Raw genomic sequence first — 11,362 nt, forward strand, 5'->3', positions numbered from 1 at the left:
AATTTTGTTCGGAGACCCATGAATTGATTGCCTAGCGTTCCAGAGAAAATGAATTCAAGATTCAAGAGAAGAAATCAAGAAGACTTCACTAGGGAAGTATTGAAAAGATTTTTCAAAAAACAAACATAGCACAGTTTTGTTTTTCAAGAGTTTTTCTCAAAATTTTCTAAGTTACCAGAGTTTTTACTCTCTGGTAATCGATTACCAGTTTCCTGTAATCGATTACCAGTGGCAAAGTTTGATTTCAAAAGCTTTTAACTGAATTTGCAACATTCCAATTGATTTTTAAATGGTGTAATCGATTACAATATATTGGTAATCGATTACCAGTGTATCTGAACGTTGAAATTCAAATTCAATTGTGAAGAGTCACATCTTTTCATAAAATGTTTTGTGTAATCGATTACATGGTTTTGGTAATCGATTACTAGTGACAAGTTTTGAATAAAAATCAAGAGATGTAACTCTTCCAATGGTTTTTAGTTTTTCTCAAGGTTATAACTCTTCCAATGATTTTTCTTGACCAGACATAGAGTCTATAAAAGCAAGACCTTGACTTGCATTTAAAAAACTTTTAAGTTATACTTTTACAACCATTGAATCTCTTTGAACATCTTTTTGAACTTCTTCTTCTTCTTCTTCCTTTGCCAAAAGCTTTCTGAGTTTTCTGGTTTCCCAACCTTGTTCTTTCACAGAAAACAAAAGTGTGCTATATCTTTTCATTCTCTTCTTCCTTTGCCAAAAAGAATTCGACACGGACTAACCGCCTGAATTCTTTTTGTGTCTCTCTTCTCCCTTTTCCAAAAGAATAAAGGATTAACCGCCTGAATTCTTTTGTGTCTCCCTTCTCCCTTTTCAAAGAATTCAAAACGACACAGTCTAAGAATTATTTTGATTCTTCCCTTTCCCTTAAACAAAAGGTTTCAAAGGACTAACCGCCTGAGATATCTTTTGTTTCCCCTTCACAAAGTTTCAAAGGACTAACCGCCTGAGAACTTTGTCTTAACACATTGGAGGGCACATCCTTTGTGGTACAAGTAGAGGGTACATCTACTTGGGTTGTTGTAACTGAGAACAAGAGAGGATACATCTCTTGTGGATCAGTTCAAGTGGAGGGTACATCCACTTGGTTGTTCAAAGAGAACAAGGGAGGGTACATCCCTTGTGGATCTTTGCTTGTAAAGGCTTTTACAAGGTTGAAAAGAAATCTCAAAGACCACAGGTCGCTTGGGGACTGAATGTAGGCACAGGTTGTTGCCGAACCAGTATAAAATTCTTATGTTTGTCTTCTTTTTCCCTACACTCTTTAATTTCCGCTGTGCACTTTAATTATCGCTTTTACTTTTGGTTAAGTTTCTATTTTTGTTCTTTACTTTCTTAATTTTGTAGTAAAAGCCTAATTGAATCTAGTAACATTAAGAAGGATAGATTTTTAATTAGTAAAGGTTCACTAATAATTAATTCAACCCCCCTTCTTAATTATTCCGAGGCCACTTGATCCAACATTGATTCTTCCATATTTTCTTGAAATTGATTGAGGGGTTTTATTCCCCATGATGTGATCACATGTTTTGTACTATTCATTTTGAATTTGAGTGTATTTTGAGGTCCAAACTGTGCCTCTTTTGCTTCACAAAATGGAGGTTTTTCGTGAAATTTGGTCGTGATTGGTGAGAGCACATCCATGCTTAGTGAAAATCAGTTGTTTTAAGCCCATACTATTTTCCTAACAATGTGAGTTCACTTGTAGCCTAAAAATGACTAAGAAAATGATTGAATTAGGTTTTATGGTTGGCATCAAAGTTGTAACCCTGGATGTTAGCTAACAAATGTCATTGATTTTACCTAATTCAGAGTTGTATAGCCCCCTAGAGAGTCAAATTACTGAGAAAATGTTGACCTACCAGGATTAAGCAATAATACAAATTTTATCACTTTCAAATTGAGCTTTCAAAATTATCATGACATGTAGAGGAAAAACAAGGATTTCAAATCACAAAATGTCAAGAGACTTTTATTTTCAGAACAATTACCCATTTCTTGAACATATCCTATAATTTAAAGAAAAATATGCAAAGTTGTACATGCAAACAGAATTGACCTAAAATATTAAACTAGAAACCCAACAAAACCAAAACCAAAGAACACTCCCCCCCCCCCCCCCCATACTTAAACAACACATTGTCCTCAATGTAGCACAATTAAAAGATTAAAAGAAATTAAACCATCAAATAGAATCGGACAAATGTAATAAAAGTAAAGAAGGAGATAGGAAAAGAAAAACTCCCTAAGTCATGGTGGAAAAGAAGTAAGCTGAAGTAAGGAGATCTTTTGAGCAAGGACAACCCCCAATGTGTAATTGGATGCATTGCATATAAGCTCAAAAGGGACTGTCTAGTCGGGTGCCTGGATGATGGGGGTGGTAGTCAGTGCTCTTTTGAGGCAATCAAAAGCCTCTTTGCATTTATCATTAAAGTCAAACTCCACCTCCTTTTGCAACAAGTTGGATAGTTGAAGGGCTACTTTGCTAAAATCTCTTATAAAGCGCCTGTAGAATCCTGCATGACCAAGAAAAGATCGCACCTCTCGCACGCAAGAGGGGTAAGGCAATTGTGAAATAACAGAAATTTTAGAAGGATCTACTTCAATGCCCTTATTGGAAATAATGTGGCCTAAAACTATACCTTGCTCAACCATAAAATGACATTTTTCAAAATTTAGAACAAGGTTAGTTTCAGTGCATCTATTCAAAACCTTTTCCAAACTATCCAAACAAACATCAAAAGAGGATCCATATACAGTGAAATCATCCATAAACACCTGATGCAATCCTACCCCGCAAGGGCATTGGATAGAAAACTCCAAGTAGATTGGGCCAGAGATGCAAGAGAAGGCCCTAGGGTTCTTATGAGCCTTAGGGTAGATTTCGGGCCCATGGGCTAAGCACGAGTCCACTTATCTTTGTAAATATTAGATTAAGGTTTCATTATTTTTGGGCCTTTTATTTAGGGCTCCATAATGTAGGTAGGGTACCCTAGAAATATAGGATTTTTCAGCCCTTGTATTTTAGGGCACCTAGACTAGTTTTTGTATTAGGGGTAGTTTTGTAATTTCACATGCACTAAGTGGATATTTGATGTGTGTGGTTGGAAATAAATTTAATTGAATTGGTAGAAGCCCAATCCAATTAAATTTTAGAGGGGGAGGTGAGTATTTGCTTACTACACCCCATTGCCACATCATATAGTCACACTTTGTGCATGTCCTTCATGTTTTTCATGCCTCATGACACCTAAGCACACTTAGTGGAGAATCTTGGAATTGATCTTGGATTAGTGGGCTGAACCGTAACTAAAATTCACTAATCATAATTAGTGAAATTTTGGCTCCAAAGTTTGGCTCCACAAATTCAATTTCAAATTCAAGTGAAATTTGAATTTCCCTCCAATTTTGTGTGACACTTAGGCTATAAATAGAGGTCATGTGTGTGCATTTTTTCAACTTTGATCATTTGAATATTAAACTTCAGATTTCAAAGCTCATTTAGAGCACAAAATTTCGTGCTCTTCTCTCCCTCTCCCTTCATTCATCTCCTTCTTCCTCCAAGCTCTTATCCATGGCCTCCTATGATGGTGAGCTTCTTCTAGACTCATCTTCTCCTTGAAGTGGCGTCTCCTCTCTCTCTTCCTTTCTCCATTCTGCTGCCATTCATCTTCCAAGAAGCAAAGGAATCCATTGATGAAGAAGATCCTAGGCCTACAAGCTCCAATGGAGCTTGCATCATGTGGTATCAAGAGCATCTTCATCTAGGTGATGTTCTTTTGCTTCCTCTATCTTTTTGTTCGGTGAATTCTCTTTAATTCCTTGTTCTTCATCTTATTCTCCATGTATATCCTCCATTGTCTTGTGGTTTGGGGCTGTTTAGAGTAGATTAAAAAAAAAACCGATTAAATCTTAGATCTACACTTGTTCTTGCATTTCTATGGTTCAAATTTTGTAGATCTACTCTTGAATCTTGTTTTTGTGTTGATTTTAGGTTCTATCAATTTTCATTCATAGTATTCTTGTGCTGAACCTTTAGATCTAAATTTTGTTCCAAAATATTGATTAGAAAAAAAAACACAAAAATCTAAGTGTAAATCACTTAATCTATGTTGTCTTAGAGTCATGTTTAGTCATAGTAATTGTCACATTATGTTCTAAGTTTGTGTTGAATTTTTATTTTGTTGATTGAATTCTAGATACATTTGTTCATGTATTCTTGTCATTCTTAGCCTATCTTTTGAATTTTGAGTCTAATTCATGCATGTTATTTAGTTCATAACATGTTCTAAATCAATTCCTAGAAGTAGTCTTGTTCTTGAACTTTTTTTTGTTTTCTAAGTTTCCTACATGATGCCTATGATGAAGTTGAGTTGTGGTGCTGAGTTGTGGCTGGATTTGTGAATCAAAATAAGTCTTAAGATCTCTTGAATTGTGTTATTCAAGATAAATGATCATAAGCAAATACAAATTGTAACTATCCAAGCCTTAAGCAACATAAACACTACTCTTGATTTCTAGGTTGAAATCGCTGGTGCTGGCAGCTTGAACATACAAACTTGCATAAATTACTGGGAATTGGTCACTACGTTTTTTGAGCTGAAAGTGTGTTTGTTGTTTTGGCTCAAAATTTGCTCTATAATTGGTGCATATTTTATACCAATCCTAGTTCTGAAATTTCAATTGAAAATTATTGTGAAAACAAGTGCAAAAACTAGAGGTTTCTTGAGTCTTTTTTCTTTTTAGTTTTTCTACTCTACTCTAGAGCCATTCTAGGTTTCTCTTTGAGTCCTAGCTTGCTTTTTTGTGCTTTTCATTGCTTTAATTGTTGAATAATCCTTGGAAATTTGTCTTGTTAAAACTCTATTGGTTTAGCTTTCATTTCATATTTCTTGGTCTTTGGTTATTGCTTGTCTCTTTGTTTCCTTGGTTGTGAGTTGCCATATAGGGAATTGGAAAGGAGGATTGATGCCATACCTTGAAGAATTTGAGTCAAGAAGCAAGGGGCCAACCACCTTAAGAACTATTGGACTAAGAAGCACTCCAAATTGAGTGAAACACCAAAGAGAGAATAGCCACCACAATTAAGGACTTTTTTTTTGTAATTTTGTAATTGGCAATTTGCTTTGCTTTCAAATTTTGTAACAAAAAGGCCTTTCATTGGAAGTAAGTTGGGAGCCTCCGCTAGGTCACCCTACTTCCATTTGTGTGTAATAATTTTACGCAATTTCCCCTTAGGATAGTGAGTGTTTTGTTGGGAACCTTAAATGAGGTCATCCAAACACTCTTAGGATCCGCCTAGTTTGCATTTCTTGCACTTTAATTTCTTGCTTATTTTCATAGCTTATTTCGTTTACCCTCCATTGTCAAACCGCCTAGATAGCTTGCCTTTTACCAATTAGTTTTTACCTTATCTTTCACACCTCTTTTAGTGTTTCTTTTGGCTAGTTTCAACCATAGTTTCTTTTACCTTTTTTTCAAACCCCCAACAAGAAAGAACCATAACTTAGGAACCAACATGAGTCTTCATTCTTCATCTAGTGTTAATGGTGAGGGTTCTACTCCTAAGGACCCCTTGTATAAGATATTAGATGAGTTGAGATCCCTTAAGTTGTGGAAAGAAAAACAAGAGAGAAAAGATAAAGGTAAAAAAAGAGTGGAAGAAATAAGTCAAGATGAAAGAGAGAAAATAAGAGAGGAAGAAAGAAGAAAAATAATGAAAGAAATGAAAAGAGAAAAACATCTCTCCTATAGTAGTCATAACTCTTGCAAGAGCCTAAGTGAAGAACTTCGTGACTATTATGAAGGAAGGCATAGGTCACATCTTAGACCTCACTCCCATAGGAGAGAAAATGAAAGAAAGCCTCAAGAGGTTAACATTAAACTCCCATACTTCCATGGGAAGGACAATGTAGAGGCTAATTTAGATTGGGAAATAAGGGTAGAGCAACAATTTAAAAGGAAGTCTACTTCAAAATCTTATGGCTCTCACTCTTATTAAAAGAAAGACCAAGGTCAAGGAATCTTAGGGGTGAGACCTTCTAAGCCCAAAGATGATAAGGGGAAGACAATAGAAAAGAAACCCCTTAAGGCTAGTATGCAAGAGAAGACTAGCTCCATGAAGTGCTTTAAATGTCTTGGAAAAGGACACATTACTTCTCAATGCCCCACCAAGAAAACCATGATTATGAGGGGCCAAGACCTTTATAGTAGCCAAGATGAGGCTACTACTTCACCTTCCTCTAGTAAAAGTGAAGAAGCAAAAGGGGAAGAATCTAGTGAAGAGATCTACCCCCAAGAAGAAGGACAACCTTTAATGGTTAAGGAGGAGTGTAAGGAGGTAAGTGTCTCCTCCAAAAGGTTAGCTAAGAAGGAAAGACATTTTGAAATAAAGACAAATATTAAAGAAATTTCCCTTCTTAGACAACCTCCACATTTTCTCCTTTGTAAAAAGACACTTGTTAGCATTGCCACATCTCTTAGGCTTGAGTTTAATCCTCAAGTAAAGGAGTTGTTGGATGAGGGTTTGGTTCGCAAGAGATTAAATCCTTGAGCTTTGTTGGTGCCCAAAATAGGTATTATTAGGCACCAAATCCCTAAAATAGGTGGTGTGATGAATGTTTTGGGTGGTGCAACACTCTTTTGTAAAATCACTTGTGCACCCAACATCTTCATGATTTGTGTACATAGGGACTCATTAGGTAGGTTTGTTCTTATTTTTAGTTTCAATACAAACTTAGGCACTCATATGGGACACCTTAGGTTTGTCATACTTTTTGGTAGGAATAATCAACATGAAAATACAGAAAAAGGTATGTTCTATTGCTTTACTTTTCTTAATTTTTTAAATTGTGATCAAGGGGTTCCTATGAATCCTAAGAGAATAAAGGTCATTCCTGAGTGGCCCGCTCCACCAAGTGTAAGAAAAATTTGGGGCTTCCAAGACTTAACAAACTTTTACAAAAGGTTTGCCCCATATTTTTCTATACTTGTAGCGCCACTCATTGAGTTGGTGAGGAACCATGTTCCTTCATGGGAAGATGCCCAGGAAATGAGTTTTCAGACCTTACCTTACTTCAACATACTAAACACCACTAATACATATGTTTTTGTTCTTTTTACAGGTGTTGAGGAAAAAAGCCCAGCGTTTCAAGAACCTCGGGATTTGAGGTCAAATCCTTTTCAAGGGAGAGGGAATGATGCAATCCTACCCCGCAAGGGCATTGGATAGAAAACTCCAAATAGATTGGGCCAGAGATGCAAGAGAAGGCCCTAGGGTTCTTATGAGCCTTAGGGTAGATTTCGGGCCCATGGGCTAAGTACGAGCCCACTTATCTTTGTAAATATTATATTAAGGTTTCATTATTTTTGGGCCTTGTATTTAGGGCTCCATAATGTAGGTAGGGTACCCTAGAAATATAGGATTTTTCAGCCCTTGTATTTTAGGGCACCTAGACTAGTTTTTGTATTAGGGGTAGTTTTGTAATTTCACATGCACTAAGTGGATATTTGATGTGTGTGGTTGGAAATAAATTTAATTGAATTGGTAGAAGCCCAATCCAATTAAATTTTAGAGGGGGAGGTGATTATTTGCTTACTACACCCCATTGCCACATCATATAGTCACACTTTGTGCATGTCCTTCATGCTTTTCATGCCTCATGACACCTAAGCACACTTAGTGGAGAATCTTGGAATTGATCTTGGATTAGTGGGCTGAACCATAACTAAAATTCACTAATCATAATTAGTGAAATTTTGGCTCCAAAGTTTGGCTCCACAAATTCAATTTCAAATTCAAGTGAAATTTGAATTTCCCTCCAATTTTGTGTGACACTTAGGCTATAAATAGAGGTCATGTGTGTGCATTTTTTCAACTTTGATCATTTGAATATTAAACTTCAGATTTCAAAGCTCATTTAGAGCACAAAATTTCGTGCTCTTCTCTCCCTCTCCCTTCATTCATCTCCTTCTTCCTCCAAGCTCTTATCCATGGCCTCCTATGGTGGTGAGCTTCTTCTAGACTCATCTTCTCCTTGAAGTGGCGCCTCCTCTCTCTCTTCCTTTCTCCATTCCGCTGCCATTCATCTTCCAAGAAGCAAAGGAATCCATTGATGAAGAAGATCCTAGGCCTACAAGCTCCAATGTAGCTTGCATCAACACCTCTATGCAATTTTCTAAAAAATCACTAAAAATACTAATAATGCACCACTGGAAGGTACCAGGGGCATTGCACAGGCCGAAAGGCATCCTCCTCCTATAGGCAAAAGTGCCGAAGGGGCAGGTGAATGTGGTCTTTTCCTGATCCTCAAGAGCAATAGTGATTTGCATATAACCAGAAAAATCATCAAGGAAACAGTAGTGAGATTTACCTGCCAGGAGTTCAAGCATCTGGTCAATGAATGGCAGTGGAAAATGGTCCTTTTTGGTAACTTGGTTCAGCCTCCTATAGTCGATGCAGACTCTCCAACTGTTCTGCACCCGATTAGGAATCAACTCCTCCTTCTCATTTTTTATCACGGTGAGGCCGGTTTTCTTCGGGACTACCTGGACGGGACTCACCCATTGGATGTCGGAGATAGGATAAATGATTCCAGCTTGCAAAAGCTTGGTTACCTCCTTCTTCACTACATCAAGAATTACCGGGTTGAGTCTTCTCTGTGGTTTTCTTACTGGTTTAGCCCCATCCTCTAAATTTATCCGATGCATACATGTGGATGGGCTAATACCAGGAATGTCCGCCAGGGTCCAGCCTATAGCCTTCTTATGCTTCTTGAGAACAGATAACAACTTCTCCTTTTGCTCATCAGCAAGGGAGGCAGATATAATTACTGGAAAACTTTTGCTATCATCCAAGTAAGCATATTTTAAATTTGATGGTAGAGGCTTCAATTCTGGTGTGGCCGGCTGGATAGTGGTAGAAAGAGATGGTTTCTCAGCCTGTACCTCATAAAGAAAGTCAGAGGTATGTGTACTTCCTGAAACATGGTTAGTTCTATCTGACTCTAGAAAATCAATCTCAAGAGGTAAAACATCACCAGACATGTAATCAATATAAATTTCAGATTCAATCTCAGCATCAAATTCAGACATATGATCAAGTACAAATTCAGATTCAATGCATGAAGAGTGACAGGCATGCATATTAGAATGAAGATCAGTCATGTATTCATCAACAATATGGTCAATTATTTCAACATGAAATACAGAAAGATCTTCAGATGGGTGTTTCATAGCATCAAGAATATTAAAATGAACAGTTATATCACCAAACTCCATAGATAGTGTGCCTACATATACATCTATCTTAGTTCTAGCAGTTTTCATAAAAGGTCTGCCTAGAATGATGGGAACTGATCCTTTAGAAAATCCCTCCTCCATATTCAAAATATAAAAATCAACAGGGAAAATCAGTTTCACCAACTCTAACTAAGACATCCTCAATGAAACCAGCAGGATAGGCAACACTTCTATTAGCTAAATGAATTACCACATCAGTTGACTACAAGGGACCAAGAGATAGAGAATTAAAAATAGACAGAGGCATCACACTAACAGAAGCTCCTAAATCTAGCATGGCATTGTCAAACTTACTGTTCCCTATAATACAAGGTATGCTAAATGTACCTAGATCTTTACATTTTTCAGGGATTTGGGGAACAGATTTACCAATCAATGCGGAGACATTTCTACCCATACTAATTCTTTCGCTTCCTTTAAGCTTCCGCTTATTAGTGCACAACTCCTTCAAGAATTTAGCATATCTTGGAATTTGCTTTATTGCATCCAGCAGAGGTATGTTTACCTCTACTTTTCTAAATGTTTCCAAGATTCCCATCTCTGCCTCTTCCAATTTTTTGTTGGAAATTGCTCATGGAGGGAATGGAAGAGGGATATGCTGCTTCTCTTTAGATTCACCTGCATAGAAATTGTTAGGTAACTTACTCTTTAAATTTTTGTCATCATCTTTTTCTGGAGTAGAGTGAAGTTGGGCAGGTTCATTTGCGGATGAGGAAGGTGTTGCTGGTTGAGGTTCTTGACACTGCTTTCCCGACCTCAATGCAATGGCACTCACATTTTTGGGATTCTGGATAGATTGAGAAGGTAATCTGTCAGAATTCTGGGACTGTTGTTGATTTAACTGTGTAGCCAATTGTCCCATCTGATTGGTTAAGCTCTGAATTAAGGCTCTGGTCTCTTGTTGAAACTGCATGTTTTGCATAGTCATTTGCCTTACAAGTTCTTCAAGGGAAGGTTACGGAGGAGCCTCTACTGTTTGTTGTTTCTAGGGCTGTTGATGTTGTTGTTGCTGGATTGGTGGAGGAACGTATGGTCTGCTTGGGCCAACAACATTCTGGAAATAAGGTTGTTGTTGTTGCTGCTGTTGTGAAGGATTCGACCATCTAAGGTTGGGATGATTCCTCCACCCGGGATTGTACCTGTTGCTAGAGAGGTCATAATTGTTCTGTTGTGGCTGATTTTGCTGCTGAGGTTGAGGAGGTCTGTTGTAGATGTTTGCAGCATAAGCTTCAGGCTGTTCAATTGCTTCAGATTGTTGCATAGAAGGGCAAAGGTCTGTGTGGTGGTCGACAGAGGAGCATAAACCACAAAGTCTGGCGACAGGTGCAGATTTTTGATTCACGGCCAGTTGGGTTACCAGGTAAACCTAGGAATCTAGTTTACCTTCAAGCTTCTTAGTCTCGGCTGATGAAGATGAATTTGTGGCTACTTCATGCACTCCTCTAATGACAATAGCATCACTTCTGGCACTAAATTGCTGGGAGTTTGAAGTCATCTTCTCAATTAAATTTATGGCTTCAGCAGGGGTCATGTCTCCAAGGGCTCCACCACTGGCAGCATCTATCATACTTCTCTCCATGTTACTGAGTCCTTCATAAAAATATTGGAGGAGAAGCTGCTCAGAAATCTAGTGGTGAGGACAACTGGCACATAGTTTCTTAAATCTCTCCCAGTATTCATATAAGCTCTCTCCACTGAGTTGCCTAATTCCTGAAATATCTTTTCTGATGGTCGTGGTCCTAGAAGCAGGGAAAAAAATTTCTAAGAATACTCTCTTGAGGTCATCCCAGCTCATGATAGACCTTGGAGCAAGGTAATATAGCCAGTCCTTTGCCACTCCCTCTAAAGAATGAGGAAAGGCCTTCAGAAATATGTGATCCTCCTGGACATCTGGGGGTTTCATGGTGGAGCAGACAAAATGGAATTCTTTCAAATGTTTGTGCGGGTCTTCACCTGCAAGGCCATGAAACTATGGAAGCAAATGGATCAGTCCAGTTTTAAGAACATATAGGACATCCTC

At 37.8% G+C, this 11,362-nt stretch overlaps 1 non-coding gene across 1 annotated transcript; it reads left to right on the top strand.

Annotated features, from left to right (window-relative positions):
• Positions 1–10,967: 10,967 nt before the first annotated feature.
• On the top strand, positions 10,968–11,074 carry LOC113000541 (small nucleolar RNA R71). The gene has a single exon (XR_003265874.1). It is a non-coding gene; the product is annotated as a small nucleolar RNA R71 (small nucleolar RNA).
• The last annotated feature ends 288 nt before the right edge of the window (positions 11,075–11,362 follow it).

The sequence above is a fragment of the Glycine max genome, chromosome 19 (assembly GCF_000004515.6).
Source record: "Glycine max cultivar Williams 82 chromosome 19, Glycine_max_v4.0, whole genome shotgun sequence".
Taxonomy (NCBI): domain Eukaryota; kingdom Viridiplantae; phylum Streptophyta; class Magnoliopsida; order Fabales; family Fabaceae; genus Glycine; species Glycine max.